This window comes from Rhagoletis zephyria, unplaced genomic scaffold (genome assembly GCF_001687245.7).
Source record: "Rhagoletis zephyria isolate East Lansing unplaced genomic scaffold, Rhagoletis_zephyria_1.1 Rzeph_scaffold_00589, whole genome shotgun sequence".
Lineage (NCBI taxonomy): Eukaryota > Metazoa > Arthropoda > Insecta > Diptera > Tephritidae > Rhagoletis > Rhagoletis zephyria.
In genome coordinates, this window is record NW_016157673.1 from 70,969 (window position 1) to 94,051 (window position 23,083).

General features: G+C 31.1%; 1 protein-coding gene across 6 annotated transcripts in view; it reads right to left on the reverse strand.

Moving 5' to 3' along the window:
- Positions 1 to 23,083, reverse strand: part of sona (sol narae metalloprotease) — a 167,435-nt gene that overhangs the window by 69,260 nt on the left and 75,092 nt on the right. The window lies entirely within an intron of this gene.

Consider the following 23,083-nt stretch of genomic DNA (forward strand, 5'->3'; position numbering starts at 1 on the left):
CACTTCAGCCGACTGAACTAGACAGGATGTATTCAACCCAAGTCCGTCTTTCGCATGCCGAATAAACTTTTTTCGGAGGTATATTCAACATATAAGCAGCCATATTATTACGGCATCATCCAGACTCAAGTATTGGTCATTTAGAGGGCAGCAGAACTATAGAAGAGAAACCGAATAAATAACCGAATAATTTGCATATTGATAGTCAGGCTGCGGTACTATTATCGCGCATAGCACTTCCTCAAACAAGGCACCTTGTCGAAAATGCGCTCTTAAAGGGGGTGCTAATTTCCTTATAAGCGATAAAAAGGGAGCACGATTTGACCGCGGTACGGTAAGCATTGAAGTTGTGTTTCAAAATACATAACCGCAAGGTGTCTAGAAATTTGCAGAACATGCAAAACTAAGCTCACAAATTTTCTCACATTTCTTAAGAAGGCCGAGGCGAGACTCTTGGTCAGTATACTAACAGGGTGCTTTTTGTTAGCTTCTCCAAGAATTTTGGTAAGGAAAATGGAGCACTCCACTACTAACTGATGGTGCAAAACTAGAGAACTGGGTAGAAGGTGGGGTCTTTTTGCCTAGTTGAGGCTGCAAAAATCATCTCGCCTACCCGACCACTGCAGGGTCTTTCAATCTGAAATTGCTGCCATGCAGTAGGCCGTTGAACACTTACGTACAGGAGAAGTCATACGCAACAACATCTTCATTCACTCAGACAGTCAGTCAGTCGGCACTTAAAGTGCAGATCTCTAAACTATCTGGCTGAGCAATCTGACCTGTACTTGGTATGGGTGCTGGGGCACCGGAACATACAAGGCGAACGAACTTGCAAGAGGGGACACATCCGTTTTACTTCCGCAGTATAGAAAGGGTTAAAGTATGCCACTCGCTATATGCAAGATTATTCTCAGTGACCTACATACATATATCTTAAACAAGTAAGTAAGTGGCAAATGGGCTAGTCTCACCACTTGCAGCAAAACGAAACTTATGTGGCCGAAATGGAACGAGAAACGGTCGAAACGTGTCCTCATTCTGGGCACAGCGAATTTAGAACCACTCATGAGGCTACTAACAGGTCATGTTGTTCTCAAAAAGCACTGGAAGTTCTTTAAAACGACTTCTGCAGAAGTGGCAGGCATGAAGAAGAACCAAAAACTTTGCGTCTCCTGTTATAAGAATTCCCTGTGTTCTATAGAAGAAGGCGAAAGTTCAAAGGTTTAGAATTTTTAAAGGACTTAACCGAGATAGCCAAAGTAGAAATGCTGCAACTTTTAGGTTTCGCAGACTCCACACGAGACGTGGCCCCAACCAGTTATGAAATTTTCAGGAGATTTGCAAGAGGATGCGATGCTCTTAAACATTACTTTTGTTATCCAGAAAAAAAGCTGTGTAATTTGGTCGTTGTAGTAATAATATAAATTTTATTAAACTCTATATATTTTTTTTAATTTAATAACTATTATTTATTAGTTAAAAGATGACCCTCTTGCAATATGGAAGAGATCTTTTGAGGCCATACATACCCAACAGACACTTGCTGACAATCAAAGTACTTCAGTCGCAAAGAAAGATTTATAATAAAGCAGCGGACGCTAAAAAATTAGCACAGAAATTCACAATGCATTGCACTAAAGTATTCGAAAAAAAATGATAATAACTAGTAACAAGTAATTACCCGTAAATATGAAAAGGTTGCGCTATTTTTTTCTCAAACTTTACCAATTTAGGTATAAAGCTACTATTTAGCTGAGATAAAGATAACCAACCATAAACAGTAACGCCCAAATTATCAAGTAAGCTTGTTAGACATAGATGGAGTTGAATGAGGTTAATGAGGATGTTGCTGGAGTTAGCGCTGACTTGCTCAATTAACCACAGCTATGTATGTAGTAGGAATGTTTTTTAGATTCCGAAAATTCCGAGATTCTTGGCAAATTATGCCGGGATTTTTGGGATTTGTAATTTGCACTGATGACAGTAATATAAACTCCTTTTCTTGACCAGTATTGGCAATATTTCTTTTTTTTATTTGATAATTAATATTTTTTTATAAATGTCTAGCTCATTATACATATAACACCGTGAGATAGTAAATTTTACACACAAAAATGGGCCAAATATAGTAAACTTTCGTTTTCAGTTTTTCACTCTGACGTCAGTAATTCAAAAATGATTTAAAAATTTCAGTGAAATGTGCTTACAGCCAATTTCACGAAATTAATTTAATTTAATTTTTTGAATAGTTTATGGAAATTGACAGAAAATAAAAAAAGAATTTTCCATTTGATTTGCTGGTGAAACCGGCTGTTAGAGAAGAAGTATGGGTATACAATTAAAGAAGAAATTCTGTAAAATTTAATCAGATTAAAAATGTTGTTTAAAAATGTTATCCTTGAAATTTCGCAATATTTGTTTTTGAAAAAATTACACGTTAACGACTTATATAAACTCGATAAATTCCTCGAATTTCTTCTTCCCATTTGTTAGCTTAAAAAATTACCTATTCTTCCTTGTGAATCCTAATTCTAATTCCTCCTCTTTCCCTACCCATGATTTTATGGTACATTGCATTGAATTTTTCAAATAATTTTTAGAATTAATCATATCTTTAAGTTGACTTTAAACCCATTTATTTATTATTTATTTTATGTTAGGTCAAGTAGAAGCCATTTTTTCGATTTAAGTTGTTGACATCCCGAAAATTCCGGGATCGTAAAAAGTGAAAAAATTAACATCCCTAGTATGTACATTGCCACACTTGAATTATTGGTAATCTTTATTATGTTGCGCTTAGCATTTTTGTAATCAATTTTTAATTAATAACAATTGCGACTAACCACAAATTGGCTTCATGGCGATTAGTGATGAGGCGATGAATGCGAGGCGTGATAATGATTGGTAAAAAATATTGCAAATAAGATAAAATTAAAATTATTCAACAATAAAACTTAAAGGAATTTGAAATTTATTGCATGTGAAATGCTATGAAATTATATTTAATTTTATTCAAATTTGTTTAAAAATTGATTTTTGCGCACTTCTTCTGGCCACGCAGGGCTTGTTACTACACTAATGATTGTCTGCCTTGCTGCTTTGCCTTCTTTTTGGACTGGTCGCGGCTTTTATCGGCACGCAATTAACCTTTTGCGGCTGTGAATTTGGCACGCAACCTTAACAAGAGATTCTTTTTTGCTGTTTTTTTTCTTGTTTTGCTAAAAATTTCTTGATTTTTAGTTTTTTTTTGTAAAATGATATGCACTTGTCGCACTCAGCTTACATTTTGGTTGCTTGTGGTTTTATTGGCTTCTTTCTATGCGTGGTAATTGTTGTTATTGCCAATTGTCTTTTGTAAACAAATTTACTATTTATTGCTAAACAAAAGGCTTGGGTAGCAAAACTTGTCGAATAAAATTTGCAAATTTTTTTTCAAGAAAATTGCTCGTACTGGTTGTGTATTTGCTTCTTTGGAATGTGCTGAAACTTAATTTTGGCTGTAGATTTGATTAATAAAAGAGACTTGCTTAAAAATACTGCTTGTCTGTAAAATTTTGTAAAGCTATCAATTACGTATTCTAATGATTTTTTAATTACTTATTGATGATTCCTGACAATTTTTTCTGCTGTAAGTACAAAAAATATTTAGCCGGCTATATTTGTTTAAAATAAATAGACATTAATGTCAATAAGTACTATTGCAAAAATCCTTGTTCTAGAGCTAAATTCCTCACCGTCTCACACTTGGCTAAACAACCAAAATATTTAAGTTTAATTTTTTTCCGCATTAAAAATTTTGTCTAGAAATATCCAACCCTCAAATTGCAATACGAAAATTGCAAAATGAGGCTTTCCTATTGAATATTAAGAAAAAATGTTGACAAAAATATTTTATTGGTTTTGTAAAAAAATTAAAAAAAAAAATTACTTAATTTAACGTTTTTGTTTTACCTATCGCCAAACTTTAGCCAAAAAATTTTTAAAATAGATTTACAAATTAATTTATTTTTCTCAAAAAATAATAAATTATTTTATACTTTTTTGCAAACTAAATTTTTTCCATTGAATCTTAAGAAAAAATTTGTTAGCAAAATAATTTCTTGGTGTTCATAATTTTTGTGCTAACTTTGGCAAAAAAAAAAATAAATTTTTTTATTAAATTTTTTTTTGACGAAAAAAATTAGAATAAAATCATTTATATACTTATCTCAAAAAAATTGGCAAAAATAATTGCTTGGTGCTAGGTTAGGTTAGTAGCTCCCAATCCCTCCTAAAACCATTTTGAACTTCGCAGGAATTTTAGAAGTTCCCTGATTTCAACGCATCAAAGGTCCTCCAGGTTATCGAAGAATTGTCTTGGTGCTATCTTTTTTTTAGCTATGCCCGAAAAAATTGTTGAAACGATTTATTTTTCATACAGAAAGATTTGGAATATATTTTTGTATACATTTTTTTTTTTGCAAAATAAAATTTTTCTATTGGATCAAAGCAAAATTAGGCAAAAATAACATCTTGGGGTTTTCCTTTTTAATTTAGTTATTGACAAACACTTTTTTAATGATTTTTTTTTGTTAAATGGGTTTTCTTCAAAATATTGGAAAAAATATTATTTGACAAAAAAATATTTAAAAAGGATTTTGTATTTAATTTATTTTTCTCAAAAAAGTCGGAAAGAATATTTCTATACTTTTTTTGCAAAATAAAACTATTACATTGAACTTTAGATTTTTTTAAATCCTTGGTTTTAGACTTAAAAATGTTTTTTTTTGACAAAAATTAAATTTAGGTTTTTATGTTTTTCAGCTATGACCAAAAAATTAAAAAAAAAATTTATTTTGCGTAATATTTTTTGGCAAAATACAATGTTTCTATTTCTAAAATAATAATTTCTTTTTTTTATTTCAACTATCGACAATAAATTTAAAATGGCGTTAAAAAATCTAAAAATATTAAATTTCTTATCCTGATTTTTAATCGACTTCCAAAAAAGAAGGAGGTTATCAGTTCGTCGGAATATATATATTTTTTTTTTATGTATGTTACCGCATAACTTTGGACCACGTCAACCGATTTGCATCGGAAAGGTAGTGTCTCAGAGGAAGTTCCATACTAATCTGGTTGAGATCCGATCAGTGGATCATGAGATATATATATATGTATATATTTTTTATATAATCGTTTTTTTTTGCTAAAAATTCCTTGTTTTTTTTTTTGTTAGAGGATGTATAAAATGAAAAAGACTTATTTATTTTATTTCACTTTATTATTTTAAAGAGTGAATATTTGGGGCTTTTACTAAAGAGCTAGCCATCCAACATTTCTGGGAACTTTTAAACGATGAACTTGTTAAAAAAATGTGCGCTTTCATTGATACACACATACATAGCATTTACCTACACGTGTTCGTTTTAATCTCAGTTCTTATTGGTTTTTAAGCATTATGTGTAGTTTTTTGCACTTCTAAAGACTGAAATTAGTATTTTGTGCTCAGTTTTTTTTTTTTTTTTTAATTTGGTCAAATACACAAACTTCTTTTAATATCCAAACATTGCAATTTGGCTAATTAAAAGTTGACATTTACTAGGCTGTTATGGATTTGTGCCAACGGCAAGTCAGTTTATGTCTTATTAAATTCAAAAATTTGGCTACTGCACATTGCTACCACACGACTTATTTTTGCTGCTGCTGATATTTATGACCATTTTAATAGCCTACAACAAATTAGCTTGTTAGTCACGAAATGCTGAAAAAAGGCATTCAAATTCAAGAGATTGTCATGAAAGGTATGCCGAAAATAGTTTTTAGGAGTATTAAAAAATTAAGTGTACATACATACATATGAATATTTTTTTTGTTTAAATTTTGCCCTCGCATTGAAAATTTTAAAAGTTTTTGTTTAAAAAATTTTAGAAACTGAAATTTTATTTTAAATTGTTTGCTATATGCATGCTGTTGGCCGTCTGCTTTTTGTACCTTTTGCATACATCTTCATACAAATTCTCTTAGCTGCTTGAAAACTCTAAAGTGACCTTGAAATTCCTCTACTTGTTCTGCCAAAAGTAGCAACGAAAATAAGCAGACGAGAAAAACAGTTATGTTATTCAACGTGGTGCATTGCTACATGTGATGCACTTTGGCAAAATTTTTTCGGCATTGACAGACGCGTCATAAAAATATTTCATACGAATATATTGTTTATCTATAGAAAAAAAAAATACAGAATTTAATTAAATAAATTCTTTGCTAAATAAAGCCCAAAGTTGCAAAAATGTTGTCGGTAGACATTCATTTTGATAAAAAATTTCGACACCATTTCTGCCTCTCTTCCTTTTTGTGTAACATTGAAAGCATCTATTTTCAAAAAATTTAAATATGTAAAATTTTTTTTTGGGAAACTTTGAAAGCATACATTAAAAAAAAAATTTTAAAATTTTAAAACAAAAAAAAATTAAGACACGGTCCAACTTTTGACACCTCTTTTGCCTCCAAAAATGTTTAGGAAGCTATTTTAAATAAAAAAATAAAAGAAGATCTTTCGTTAATTAAAAAAAAGTATATATATTTGCACGAATATATTTTGAATGCTAAAATTTTTTATTTTAATTTTTTAAAAAATTACTAATTGCGTTATTTTTTATATTTAATTTAATAAAAATAAAATAAAGCATTTTATGCGTAACAATTTTTTAAATTCAAAAATACGCTTTGATTTTTTCAAAAAATTACTACGTAAAATTATTAAAAAAATCTTGCATAGCTTTTTGACACAAAGTTTTCTCAAGGCACAAATAATAAATTTTAAGCTTAGTTTAGGCTAAAAATTTTAATGAAAAAGTATATCACATCCATACTGAAATTTTGGCATTCTTATATTTGAATACTTGCCTTTTTGCTCTAAATGAAATCCACTTAATTTTAAGCGTAATCACCCAAAACCACGAAACCCAAAAATTAAAATAAAAAACTGATCCCATAAACAAAGGAATGCCATTAAATGTCAGAATGTGGCACGCATATGTTGCACGCAACCTAATCATGTTCGAAAGTGTGGCAACGCAGCGGCCAGCAACGCATGGTCGGCGACCAACTAACCCGGCAAAACAGAAAAATCTATGTTAACCAGCAACAAAAACAACTACACTGAAGTGGAGTACAACAGCTGCTACTGACACAGCCATCGACGACGACGACGACGATTACAACGACGACGACGACGACGATTACAACGACGACAACTCAATTCGCAGACATTGTAAATGTTGTAAAAGCACGCAAGTACCGTTATTACAACAAGCAAAGTGACTAAGGAAAAATCAGTAAAAATAAAATTAAGGAGTACACATTAAAAGTATAGAAACAATTACCAGCTTTTAGTGTACCACAGCGGCGGCCGAGGCACCTATGGCAGGCAATGCAAGGCTTGTTGCACATACTTATGATTATGCAACGCACAAGGCAATAAGTCGCCGCACACACATAGTAAAAGAACACAAAAAGCCAGTGTACACTTGTTTGAAGCCAAAAGCGGCGCACTGCAAGGCAGTTTAGTGCAGCTCGTCGCCGACAAGTAGGTGTAGAAAAATTTTGTTACTAAAAAACACACATAAAACTATAAAATGTAGAAATTAAATTAAAACAGACTTGAAACTACGCCGCGCCACTTTAAAGCAGGAAGCCAAAAATTGCTGTAGTTATTAATGCTTGTGGTAGTTATGGCGGCTGTGTTACCAACCGCTTGGAAACTTTACGCCAATGTCGGGAATTTTGTTACCCAAGCCTAAGTCTTAGCGTGGTGGAAAAAAAGATAAAAAAAAAAGTCTGAAGCAATTTTCAGTTTTAAACTCGGAGTGGCACTCAAAAATATATTGAAAGCTCGTTTAAAAACGAAAGTTAATGCCTGTGCTTCATATGCGATCTGTTCATAAGCCACTGGGCAAGTTTGTTTCTTAAGTCTTTTAATTTTAAAGCAGGCAAACACAAGTTGTTTCTGTCATTTCTGTGGCATTCAGCGCAAGCAGTTATTGTAGAAGTTGTAAGGCCTTCTTATTCAACGCATTGCTAGGATTTTTAAATTACTTTAGCGACTGTTTTTTTTCAAGCCCGCACGCATTTTATTGTTTATTAAAACTGCTATTGAAGCGAAATATATTTTTGAGACAAATTGCGCGCAAAAATTCAGTTAAATGGTAAAATTTGGTAATAGCATTTAAGTTTTTGTTAGCGAAAAAATTAAAAAAATTGTTCTAGATATTTTCGTTTATATTTTTTTTTTAATGGCGTTTTCGTTTCTATCGAAAAAGCTTACCTTCTCTTTGTCATCTATGCGCAAATACTAAGAATAGGGCAATGAGAAGGCAACATTTTTTGTAGAAATGAAAATGCCATACCTTTTCCAGAAATATTTTATTTTGGTGTTCATACTCACGTTGCTGTAATTTTTTTTAAAGAAATAAATGTAAGAAGATATTTTCCTTAGAATACTACATGATACATTATTAATAGACAAAGTTTGAGTCCGGCTTAATGGCTTAAGAAAGCATTAGAAAAATGTCAGAATTTTGTTTGTTATGTGAAATTAAAAACATGTGAGAACAAAAATTTTGTTAAAAAAATTTCTTCTTAAGTGCGGTATTTTATAATTTAACGATTTTTCGTAATTAAAAGTTTTTTAAATTTAAATCCAAGTTTTATAAATTGTTTTTAAATTATTTATGGCTTGAATTTCAAGTTTGTAATTGAACTCAATTTAAGTAAAAATAATTGGTTTGGTTCGTTACTCTTCTCAGTTATTGAATTTAAGTGAACAAATTTTTTTTTTATACAAACCATTTATAAGAATTTGAGAAAACTTCTTTTCTTACATTTGTATATTATAATGGCAACATTTTTAATAAATTATGGCTTAAATTTTTTAGCGACCGCTTTTAAAAAAAAAATTTAGAGTGAAAAGTAAAAAAAAAATAATAAATTTAATAAAGAAAGAAAAGTTAAAATAAAACTGAATTCTTTTTTTATACGTATTTAAATAATAAACAAAAAATTTATTTATTTTTAAATCGGTTTCTTTTGTTAAAAATGTTTCTAATTGTAGTAATTTTCTAACAAATTTTTTTTTTTTATGAGACACATGTCAAGTTCGTTACTTCTCTTCGTCTTTCTATTTTGCTTTGCTACATTGGTCAGCCGTAATCATTTACAACCTTAATTTTAAGAAAGTGAAATTACATATGTATGTATGTATACATATGTATGTGTGTATGTATATTATCTTTACCCACTTACTAAATATCTCTTTTGTTCACTTACGCATGCGCAAAAAGCACCAAATGGCCAAACATTATTAATTCCCACAAAATCATTAAAATCATAAAGAGGCAACTCCCAGTGCCAATTGATTTATATGAAAGCAATTTAACTAAACACTTAGGACCATTTTCACAGTTATCTAACATCCGGCCCGTAACTCGAAATTTTTGTACTGAATGTGAGTTAACTCTCCTCTGTGAAAACGGCACTTAGTAACTCGCAATAGCATACACAGTGTAGTGTCTAGGGTCTACCTACCACCTCTCGCGTTCAACACCCGGCACTTTTGCACTGCAAGTAATGCGTGTGACTTTATGCGCGTTATAAACATTTTATAATATGAAACAATTAAATTCACTTTGCTTACAAGTGTGCTATTTGCATATTGATATGCCAAGTGCTACATGTTTGTCTATGTATGTGTGCAAGTTTTGCATAAAAAGTTGAGTTGTTGAAGACAATTTGTAGCGGCCGCAAAACGAAACCAAACAAGTAAAAAAAAGTTGAGCTACTTTGCTGCAGAAATTACTAAATTGCACATTTCCTTTGCTTTGAAAATTATAAACAATTTGCATATAAAATAAGTTATAAGTACTAAATCATAACTGACACGCAGTTGGACAGCGAATGCGTGTAAGGTATGGCGGCAAGTGCAATGGTTATTTAGAGGCTGTGGAAGGAAAATTTCTTTTGGTAATTTTTATCCCTAGTTTTTATTCTTTTACAGCTTGAAGGATGGTCATGGTCGAGCATTTTAATGGAGAGTGCTGAAATTAACATAAAGAAGGCCTTCAAGTCAGAAGGCGCCTTAAGAGCATTTTATTGAAAGTAGATACTTATTTTGCATCATGAAAAATATGCGCTCGTTAAATAACGACAAATGTTGGTGCTTCTTTCAAAAAAAAGTCTTTGCTTGTATTAATAGACTGTTTCCATCTAGCCTTAAATGCAGTTTTCGCTTCACGCCAGTCAAAATTGTGTTTGTTCATGTAAATGAAAAAATTTCCATAATTTCTTCTTCTTCTTCTACATCTTTTATTTACCGAAAAAATTTCCCTATATTTTTTTGTTATAAAAAGGGTTTTAACTGTATTTAAAATCTGTCTTAGCTTAATAATACCGGTCTTATAGCCCGTATACGCTATCTTAATTTAAAATAATTGCAGCTAAATTAAGTAATTTATACTATAGTGTGCATATGATTTACAACAATAAGTAGAAAATGTTCAGCAGGTTAGATGAGTTCATAAGAATGCAAAAAAGCGCTTTGTTAGAGCCCGGAAAAAATACGACTAGTTCAGTACGACTCTCAGATTACTGGCAAAGAAATATGTGACTAAAACTACTTTGGATCTATTTGTATGGAATTAGCTGCTTTTTGCCTTAAGAAAAGACGCGGAGCGGCACTAAATGCGACTAGTAATTTTCCAAATACAAAAATTGGAAGCTTCATTTTCAGGGTGAATACACTGTCTACCATACTGTAACGCCGCATTTGAAAATGTGTTGATTATACATTCAATCATAATCATTGAATTCTGAATTGTACCTGTAATGCCGAATTCTCACTAGGCATTGAAACTACAAAAAAAAATTTGGCTATTTAAAAAGCAGCATGTGGAAATGAATTTAGTGACTATTTTTTTACGAAAATGACAGCATTATTTTACCACGTTTTTTTAATGCCCAACTTTGTATTAAAATTTTTGTCATTTAATGTCGCGTGGAAACACAGTATAATGAGTCGTGGACTAATTAATATTTAAATCTATCTGTAAGGGTAGAGTTGGGGACCAATTTAGAATATTCTATTTTGAACGATATAAATAGTCATAACTAGAGGGACTAAAATCTACCGAAAAAGTTTGATCTCTCTGCTTTTGGTGGAAATTGGCTATTATTTCACTAATGTTGTGTGAATTTTCCAAATAAGTAAAAAAATATAAGTTTATTGCCCGGTTGCACCAATCAATTTCAACAGTCTGATAAATTTTAAAACTCATTGGTGAGACCGAGCATATGTGCAATATTTTATTAAAATAATTAAAAATTAAATTAAATTTTTGCTCACTTCATGCGATACATCCGTGAATACACTGTACATTAATCAATTTTGAATTATTGACGACAAAAACAATACAAAATCAATAAACCATACTCTCTTAAAATATTTTTCATGCAAAATACTCGCATGTAGGCAAATTACTTAAAACCAAACGCTAATTAAATCATTCAAGCATTTCATTTGGTTGCGGTTGTACTTATCTGGCAAATACTATTTGCATATTTATAGCTCTTCCTCACTCGCCTTCTCCACCACCATTATTAATTTTACTTAACTCACTCTAGACCCCTCACAAAAAAAAAAAAAATAACGTGCAAAACAATGCAGGCAGTTTCTTACTGCTTGGATAGTTCTTCTGTGTTGCAATCAACGCTAGCCGCTATCCGCCAGACAACAACTGACATCTTAACATTTTGCTGAGTTGTAGTTGTAATTAAGTACATAAAATAGTTGTCCTAACTGGTCTTGTGACTGGCCTTGATATTTGCAAAAGAAGCTTTTGCTGATGCTAAAGATGAGCATGAGAAGAAGAAGAACACGTAGTAGCATAACGAAGGGTAACGAAATCGAAAGTGTACATCTTCAGGCCACGATACAGGTAACTTGAGTGTGGAATCTGTACAACAGGTACTGGCTGTCAAAGAATAGCGTGGCTGTAATTAAGCCGCTAAGTAAGATTAATGGATGTTTAATTTGTTTGAAGTCAATAAGACAAATAATTGTAATAAAATTTCAAGCGCTTGCGAATGGGAATTTGCATGCTTTCGAGAATTTTAAATCATAAGCAAATCTTTAGTAAATGTATACAGCAAAATGCTAGCGCTTCAAAATCACGTGGCAAGTTATTTGTTTTTATAAATATTCAACGATGTAAAGAAGACGGTGGTTTTCACGGTAATTTTTATTGAAAACGTGAGCTTCAAAGTATATCAAATTCAATGTATGTATATAATTAAAAATATAGTGGATACGAAAATTTCCATTAAGATTAGATTCCATGACGGTGACTCCAGCATAACTAAGAATACCTCACTACCTCAATGGCACCATCTGCATAGTGTCATATCAAGCTTATTGAAAGGACATTAGACTGTAGCGATCTTACAGATAACTGCATAGCTAGTTGCTGCAAGTTAAGACCATCACAGCGAATCATATTTATATGAAAATCGCTCGGCTTGCTGCAATTTTGAGAATGAAATATTAAGACAGCAAGTTGAGAAAATGGGACAAAGCTGAAACAGAAACTTGACAGATGTTAAAACAGATCAATAAAAGGTATATATGTGGGGTAAGTGAGCACTTCGTGCAGCTGCCATCTATCGGCAACGTCTACCTAATAGAAACATGCCCTTATAAATAGAGTGGCTTGTAAAGAGATTTCGGAAGAATATCAGAAACCAGTCTCGAACAGGACTATCGGTCTCGAACAGGACTATGAAGAGCCTGGCGGTATGGCCTTCGTTCGCTACCAAAAATTTAAAAATAAATTTACTTAAAGTCTCTTGAAAAGTGAGATGAATAACCAAAGAAACTTCAAGACAAAAACGTATTTATCGGGAGGTACCATAACTATATCAATGAATTGTTTACTCTTAAAGCTTTCTAAAATGATATTCCTTTTCAGGCAGGCACTCCTTCAGTTTTCATACACGGGAGCTGGCAAATAAATAGGGAGCATTTTGAATTAGTTTTGGCTATTTTTCTTTTGTTTATTCAATATTTCAACAAAGGTTCATCAAAATTTCAAATTTTTTTTCGGAATTATTAATTACTTTTTTCTTGACGGTTTTGTGCATTTTCCTCAATATAAAGAAATTATCGAACATATTTAGCATTGAAGAAAACACTTGACACCGACACGAAAAAATGACCAAAAATCAACAGAAAGCCCTAGCTACTCAAAACGTCCAGATTATGAAACTAAAATTGGGCTGCAAAACTTTATACTAAATTTTTTTCTAAAGTTTCAAATTTTGATGAAAGCTTTCTAAATATTTATACAAAGTTTGAAATTTGGACATACATGCATAAAAAATAATAAACAGAAGAAAAATAGTGAAAACTTATTAAAATTTCGCATCTCTATTTATTTTCCCGCCCCTGTCCGAGTAAACTTCGCAAAGCATCAAACAAGTAAAATATAACGTTCGGTCTATCCAATCTTTAGACAGCATGGCTAATGAGCTCCCCACCGATTTACCTAGTATAAACTTTTTGACAAAAGTTTTCTACACCGAAAGTATCTTACTTTACTATTTCATTTGAGATATGGCTATATTTATATAGCTATACTTGTAATATAACTTACTACAAGAGCTCTTTTAGTCCTCCAAAATAGATTTTACTACTCAAATTTTTGTTAGTATGGGTCCAGGTACTGAGGAAAAAAATTGTGCTGTGTGCCAGAAGTATGTAAATTAGTTAACATTTTTTATGCCAGATACTACCATAATCTTTTTTGACAGATCTTAGTTAAAAAAAACTATCCAGTGTAGAAAGTTCTTGTTTTTCATTGCAGTTTTCCATTGCTTGAGCCTCTTTGGTGTTGTCCAAAAAATTTTAACTTTGGAAATTTAGCCAGGCGATAGGCAATAAGGGTACAGTACAGAGAATTTCCAAGAAAATTGTACCTAATAAAATCCTTTTAGTGCTATGCTATTCCATCCGTTCCCCTACATGAAAACTCCCTTGCTGATGCTATGCCAAAATAATCTTAAAATTCTATGAGAAAACTTAAGTCATATTATGAGCCTGCACAAAAAATTCTCCTTCTACATAAATACGAGTACATATGCCATTTACTGCGTTGGAAATTCTATGTCATTTTATTCCGCATAGTAGTTGGCTAACATTTCTAAATCAAATTTATTTGGACAGGGCCAAAAATGGTTAAACTCAGCATGGAAAAACTAAAGTAATGAAAATTAATATGGCGAAAGATAGGATTTCTACACTAAGATCTGCCTTACTAGGACTAGATCAGCATTTGGCATAGAACATTTAATTAAATGAATAATACTGACACTGGATAAATTATTGTAAAAAATGTTTTTAATCCAACAGTATCCATCAGTGGCTGGACTGGAGCTGATATGCAAGATCTTTACTTATTGCTGGTATTAGTAAAGCATTTAAACTCAAATAAAATATCCAAGTAAGGTAATTACTTCCGCCGTTGAAAACATTTTTTTTAAACAAGAATGTACATTAGGGTGGTGCAAAAAAGTAAAGTCAGAATTTTAATGCTCCAACCCCTAGGGTTGTTCTATACCAAAAAAACGTCCCCTGTTATTTTAATTTGAAACAAAAAATATTACGAGGTCTCTCAAATCGATTAAAGTTTTCCCTGTATTTTATATGGAGAACAAACAATTTTGGGTTGAAATGGTGTAGAATTAAATGATGTTTCGCTTAAAGAGATTTCCAATTGTTTATTTAACCATTTCTTAATATAAACTATTTTTTTATAGCTCAACCAAAAATACCAAAAGATGCAATGGAAGTACCCATACATATCGTTGGTATTAAAAAATGGTAAAATAAACATTTGGGTACTATGATCTAAAATTTACTGAATAGAAACAGAGTTTTCCGATCGAAGAAATATTGATTTTCAAGAATTCTATACAATTTCCACAAAAACTAGTTTTTTCCGCATATAAGATACATATACAACTTTGAGTGCTTTGAGCGACCTTTAATAAATTTTTTATTTCGAAATAAAAAGGCATGGGTGTGTTTTTTTATAAATATAAAGCAATCCGACTTTACTTTCTCAACGTGAATTTTTGCACCAACCTAATGTAAATGGCTTTCATCATTCAATAACTATACATTATATCTTCAGCTGGAATTCGAAGCAGTGCGAAATTTCAGTTTAGTTACACATACTGTCCCGGATAGAGGGAACATTACCTTGCTGTTTGGTGCCTCGCTAGGCTGATAGAATATATGCACAGCGTCGCGATGGTTTGCAGTCCGATTTCATTCCTAGCCGGGAAGTTATGAAATTTTGTTTGAGCAATTATGCCTATCCATAGCACCGATAAATCAATGAACACATGAGTATTCATATTTGAATTTTTCATGTTTTATTTTCCAGTTTTCTCTTAAAAATCGTGCTCTTTATTAATTGTCTGCCATTTAGACGGCAAACGCAATAACTAACTGAATTTCGGATACATACATAGTTAGACAAACATTGTTGCATTGAATTGAATGAATAATGAAAAATGCAGCACAAAAAAGATGCGAGTTGCATACTGTTGCAATAATGTTGCATGTTGCAACATTAATAAAAATTCGAAAACCCAAAACCATATACATAAATGCATAAAATCAATTCGTAAAGCGGATTAGAGCAAGTAAGATTTTTTTTAAAGGCAAAAGTTGTTATCGCTAAGCAACTCCTTAGCATATCATGAGTTAGCTCAATGCAAAGCTTTGAATAAGCTATCAGCTTATTAATTGCATTTGAATTGGTTTTGAGGTGAAATTAAGCAGAAGCATTTGAAGTGAAGTAAGCGAACATGATTAGTATTTAGTAATTAAAAATGTAGTATTTGTAAATAAAGTTTTCAGTTTACTAACTACTTGGTATATGCGCAATAGCATTGTGGTATATATGTCTGTATGAAGTGAAGCAAGCTTTATGTATTTGCGCTAGTATTTTCGGCTATTTGCTTTGCCATTTTTCCAAACCCTTTTCCAATGTCCATAGCTGCTAATTATCTTACAATAAATAAGGTTAATTTTGTAGCCGGTAATTTTCTATTATGCTTTTCATTTTCTTTTTACATATTTACTATTTAGTCAGTGGTGCGTAAAGGTCGCTGCTAAGTACATAGATTTCGAGCGATAGCTGATTACTACAAGACACGCACTGACGCACATGCAAGCGTGAGCCCTTGAAGTAAGCTGCATGTACAAGTACTTTACATTTGTACATGATGATTTAGCCTGAGGATATGGAAAAGCAATGCATAGAAAATATGTACGTATTTATATGAGTACGCATAACGAGTAAGGCATTGAAAATTGTATGTAGAAAAATCTACACTCCGAAATAAACTTGAGATTTGTAGGCATTAAATGCGTATTTTTTGTTGGGCAAAGGTTTTCTTCTATGTACAGAGACTTTTTAATAGTGTTGCCACCTATCAAAATTAATTACATGCATATCCTGTATATTTAGTTTAAAACATTGATATCAAACAAAGTTTTGATTAAGGTTAAAACCTGATGTTTTTAGAAAAGTGTTGCCACTTGTTTAAAACGTAAAAGTATTTTGATCCTAAAATGAATTAAACTAGTTAAATATAGATATCAAATGATAGATTTTTAAGAAAACATGAGAATAGCATTATTTTCAAGGAGAGCTGCCACCTGCCCGGAATTTTTTTTTCGAGTTAAATTAGATATATTAATGTGGTATAAGATGAGAGAGGTTTGATTAAGGCTCAAATCAGAAATATTTAGAATTATTTGATAAAAAAGCTGCCACCTGATTAAAAATTAAAATTAGTCAATGAAAAACTTTAGCCCATAAAAATACTAAAATGTGGACATCTAAGGTACATTTAAAAAAGTCTATGGTAGTAATATTTTTATAAAAATTTTCCCGTGTTTCTGAAATTAAATATTCCAAAAATTGTCACTTATCCTAAATTAAACATTTCAGTATGGGTATCAAAAGAAAGGCGTTAACGTGAGCTTCAAATTAGATCAAACCTTCGAAAATTTTGCCAAATGCATTGTAATTTCAATAAATTACTAATTTATGCGTGTCCGGAATAGATTTTAATAAATATACTGCGAAAACAATTTTTTAAAGCAAAGCTGCCAGTTGTAAATATTTATGCTTTTGTATATGCATATAAATTAAATTTAAAAGAAAAATATTGTTATCAGCGCACCGGTAAGGTTAAAAGCAATACAGAGTTTTTAAAAAATGTTGCCAGATGCTAAAAAATATGTATAAATAAAATGCAAAAGCTGAATAAACTACTGAAATATGGACATCGAACGAAAGCTTTTTAAATACACTCTGTGGTACCACTATTTTTAAACAGTGTTGCCAACTAACTGTAAATGTTTTTGTAAATTAAAAAAAAAAAATTACAATATTTTGTCAAAGCAAAGTTTCTTGGGAAAGTTTCAAATTATTTATTTTTAAGAAAATTGTTGCCACTTAGCTAGATGTGTAAACTTCATTTATTAAATTTATAAAGTATTATTGTTGTGATAATTTTACCTGTAAACTATTAAAACATGGGTATTAAACGGTAGATTTATTGATACAAATACTTTTAAGATGGGTTGCCACCTATACAAAATTTAAGTTAGTAAGAGAAGTAAAATACTACAATATTGTTCTCAAGCAACTATTTTTTTGCAAGCTGCAATTCAGATATTTTTTAGGAAAACGTTGCCATCTAGCTAAAAATTTAAAATATATTTAATAATTTTGTTGAGAATTATTGATATTACAATGCAATATAATACGAGCTTCAAGCGAAAGATATTAAAAACAGTTTCAACAGTGTTTCCACATACCAGAAAATTAAAAAGAATTCTTAAAAAACATATCACGAGTACTGAATGACATGAGATTAAGGGAACAGTGCTCAGAAATATTTTTATTAGAATAGACAACATTCGAAAATTTTTATATTTATTTATTTCCGCATTTCCTTACTACAATGCTTTTAAGCATGGGAAATTGTGTTTTGGTATTCAATTTTATTTTTTTCATTGTTCGAAACATACACATACGGTGCCAGCCACCTAAAAATCGCCCCCCGTTTGACAGTTTTCCTTCGGTATGCACTACATTTTTATAAAAATATTGCATATTCTATAATAAAAACCATTTAAATCAGATTTCCAAATATTATACAAAACTTAAAACCATTAAAAAAAATTTCATAAAAATTTTAAACCGAAACAAATTTTCGTCAATTTTTTCTTATGAAAAAAAAACATCTAAATCCGGTTTTCAAACTTGTCACAAAATTTATATGATTAAAAAAATTTGGATAAATATTTCAAACTGGAAAAAAATTTGGCCAATTTTTTATGGAAGAAAATGTGCTCGGCCAAAAAATCAACGTATTTAAAAGAAAAAAAAAAAAAAACGTGAAACCTGCGGCTTATTTTACTGAAATTGTATGGGGTATACGACTTTTTGAAAATTTGTTGAATTATTATACATTTTGTATACTATTTGAAAATGTGATTTACCTTGTTATAGAATGTGCTAATTTTTTAGAAAAAATGAATATTTTAAAAACAAAAGGAAACCAGTCAATACTAAGGATTAGAAAGGGGCACTATTCAAGTGGCCGGCACTGTATATAGATATGTATCGTACTAATATTTCCAATTAAAGCACACAGCCGCACCTTTTATTTCATTTCACTTCCATTTAATGAGCTCAGTGTGTAAGATTGCGCACAATAAAATTGAAGTGCATGAATTAGTTAAAGCAATTGTTTATAGTTTTACATTTGCCTCAATGGACTTCTTTTGCTTCATTTCCACATTTATTTTGAATTTTATTACAATTTTTGCCTTCGCTGGTCGCTTTAAGTGCATTACGTTTCCGCCTATGGTAAAATTCACATGGTTAAGCACGTGAAGGCTTACATATAGTTAACTAGTATAATAAATATATGTAGATATATAAAAAACATCTAATGCGGAACAAATTAGTAGCCAAGCAAAGCGTTAAATTACACAAATAAAATCTTTTTAATTTAGAATTATTTGTTCGACAGCTATAAACGGAAGTTTATGATTAGCGAATTAAGCTAAAGGCTAAAAAGAAGGGTTAAAATCAGTGAATGCAATTAGCGCATGCAAGGAATAGAGCAGATGATTTTTTTTCTTTGGAGGATATGCGTAAATTTGCACGCCTTCAGTACTTTCTATATAATGTAGCCTATACCTATATCGTATATCTTAAATTTTGACATATTGATGAAGGAATTGCTTCTAATTTAACTTACAATTTTGATTGTTTATTAATTTTTCTTTGCCAGAAACCCATTTTTACCCAAACAAGTTTTTTTTCTATTGGAAATGATTAACACCAATGCTAAACCACCGCGTTGTACCGCCACCATGCCCAGCAACAAATAAGCAGATATTGAACAAAAGACTTAAGTAGCGAACTTGCTCTGGTAGGGTGTTAAGTGTTGCGCTAGAAAAAAATTATGGGTGGCGACCAAAACAATGCAATACGATAATATGGATAACCTACAATGGTCGTTGACTGGCTGAGGTTGCATAGCTTTGAAAAATTAAATTGAGCAAAAAGCAAGCTAAAATTAAAAAAGCAAATAAAAGCTAAATATATAACAAAGAAAAGCTGATAAAACAGAAGAACAAAAAACGAACATAAATTTATGTGTGAAATAAAGATAAAAGTTGCAGAAATGTGGCAAGGTTACCTTGAGCATAACAAAGCGAAGCGATGAGATCAAGTGAGGCGAAGTAAAGCTATGAGGGGTGATTCCAGGGCAATGAACGGCACTTTGTCAAGTCAGTCAGTCAGTCAGTTACACCATAGCATAAAATGAAATGAATGAGTGAGCAAAATGGCCACAAAATTCGCACGTTACAAATGAGTGTAGCAGCCACAGCCACAACCATCTCAATGAAGTTGCATTGCATTGAATTGTGTGACACTTTGCGCGTCGCAAAAAAAAGCTAATTGCGTATTGTTTAATAGCAAATATTTAAAAGCGTAAAATGCACCACCATAGAAAAAAAATAAAAAAAAATAATAATAATAAGCTCGTACACATTTATTAAGCTCGCTTATAATTAGCTAAAATTATGGCAGCAGTCAACCAGTTCGTGCAACAATTGCTGCAAGTGAGCAATTTATGTACATACATACATATGTATGCACGTGTGGAGCATGAATTTCGAGCAGCGCAAAACTGGCGCAGTTCACAGTTCGCAAGTTTCTTTTGCAAGAGCTTTTACTTCTTATTTTGCGTCATGAAAAATTATCAGCTGCAATGTGGTTATACGAAATTTAAACTATTTGCTTGAAAACATACATACATGCCTATGTATGTACCTAGGAAAATTAATAACAATAAATAACATTAAGTATGTCTGTAGTTAAGTGCGAAAAAGTTGTCGAGAAAAAGTATTATAATAAGTGCATTTTAATTTGGTCAAGGTGCGCTGCCGAACTTGCGCTAATGGCACAGCATTTTTCGTGTATTGTTTTTTTTCAAATTTTTTTAACCACATTTTTGCTACAGTAGCTACATTTGTTTGATGGTCAGTAACCCACAACATACAAGCGTCTTCGCTGTGTTTGCTATACAGTTGTTAGAAGTATATATTTGTTTTGACCGCCTGTGGGGTCAGGGTAATGATAGTAGTACTGAGGTTAGCGCTGGTGGTGACGTTCATAAGCTTTTATTTATATACAATGTATTTTATATAACAAATGTATGCATACATAAGTACCTACATATATATGTACGTACAACTTATGCTAAACATTTTTTAATATTTACCATAAATGTTGTATTGTGGTATGTAATACATAATATAGGCTATTCAATACTATTAAGAAATATTTTATTGAATAAAAATAATTTTTAATAAAAAAATTCCAGAAAAAAATATGCACATTTGAAAACTTAAATGGTGAATATTTTAAAAAATATTCAACATTAAAAATGTAAAACTTTCCTAAAACAACTTTGTACGAATACTTGATTTAAAAAGCTTTACAAATTTATATTTTGCCTAAAAATTTTCGATTTATAAAGCAGTTAAAGTCCTTTTTACTTTTTATGAATTAGGATGTTAAACTTGTAGTAAAATTTTTGTTTTACTAAATTTCGTAAAATATTGAAAATTTTAAAATATATTTTTTCAATTTCAAAAAATATAACAATTTCAAAACTAAAAATTTAAATATCTAAAGATGACAAACGAGATCTAAAATTAGAAAAAAAACTTACTTAAAATAAGAATTAATTACATACTAAAATTGATTTTTTTTTCAAAATTTAATTATTTCAAGATTTAAAAAATTTTAAAATATAGCCTTTTTATTACTTATTCTTAAAAAAAGCATCAGCCGAAAGAAAACAGGTTTCAATTTCAATATCCATGATTTTAATTTTTTTTATTGAAAAAAAATATATAAGTAAACAAAAGATCAAAGGCAATTTTCACAAGCAGTTCCTGCGACTAGTATTCATATTAAATTAAAATAAAAACAAAAATCATTTTTAAATTTTTTCGTGAAACTGGCTATAAATAAAATTTCTAGGTTAAAGGTTGATAATCTATTATTCTAAACCTAATTTGGAGATTTCAAGGCAATAATTACATATAAGAAATTTTTAAAAATTAATTTAATATTTTTTGTTTTAGTTTTTACCTCTCTTTATTATCGTTATCTCCTAGATACATATTTCCATCAATGACCTTTTTGCTATTCCATTCAAAACGACACATAATTAGAGTGACAAGCAGAAAAACACTCACAAATGCCAGCAGCCAGGTAAAATAATTATGCTTGCGCGCAAAAATGTTTTAATTTATGAAATTTTTGTTGCTCAGGTATTTGTGGTAGTTACACTGCTGCAAGCTGTATAGTTGCAAAAGCATTTACCTATGTATGCCCGCAGACCGGTATCATAAGAAGCTATCAAGCTACTAACAACTGCTATCGGGACACATCCCACATGAATGAGCGCACATACATATATATCAACATTAGAGCGGATCATTACCCACATGGAAGAAAAATATTTGTAATTAACACACCTAAGCCCAATGCTAGAAGATTTTGGTGGCCTGAAAAATCTGGTCATAGCTATGCTGTCAAAGTGGCTGAATTTTTGTTTCATTTTTACTTCTTACACACTTTTTTTACGTACCAGCCTAATTTGCTTGGAAATATGTTTTTATACATCTGCAAAACCGCGTAACTGACATTGGCTGCCAAAAATTGGATTTGCTCGCACAAACTCTTGGCGCACTCCTTATCCATTCGTGCTGAAATATACTAGCCAGAAATGTGATTGCTTTATAAAAAAGAGCACCATTTTGAAATATGAGGGTTTTTACTTCCTAGAAAATAATTTATGCAAAAGCACATACGCGGTTTTGCATTTTGTTGATAAGCGGTTTTGTACTTTAAACGACGATAAATATAAGCATTAGACTGTATAAACAATTCAAGCCTGGAAATATTTGTATTCTATCGTAGGCGAACGCGTGCAATTTATTTAGCTAGCAGGTTCATTGATTACTTCTTGGCAAATCAAATAGAAAATATGCGATCAAAATGCAAAATAATTTTGTTTGGTGTAACAAGAATAAGATTTTCTTTAAACACCTCTCAAGTGTTCAACGTGTTTAGATTTGTATGAATACCAACAATCAATCGGACAATGAAAAGAATTAATAAGAAGTGAAAAACAAAAAACAACAAATTTAGTAAGCTGAGTTGCACCACAAGTGCACTTAAGCAGCACACAAAATGAACTACTACATATAAAATTATTTGAACATTTTGTGAAGCAAGTTAGCTTACAGCTACGTAATTCAGCTAAGCAAACAAATCAATTTGCCAACTGGTCTGAAAATTGCAGTTCAAATTAGTACAGGTTCGTATTTTAAGCCTTTTGTTTGCAGTTTAACAACTTCTTTAGCAGAAAATGT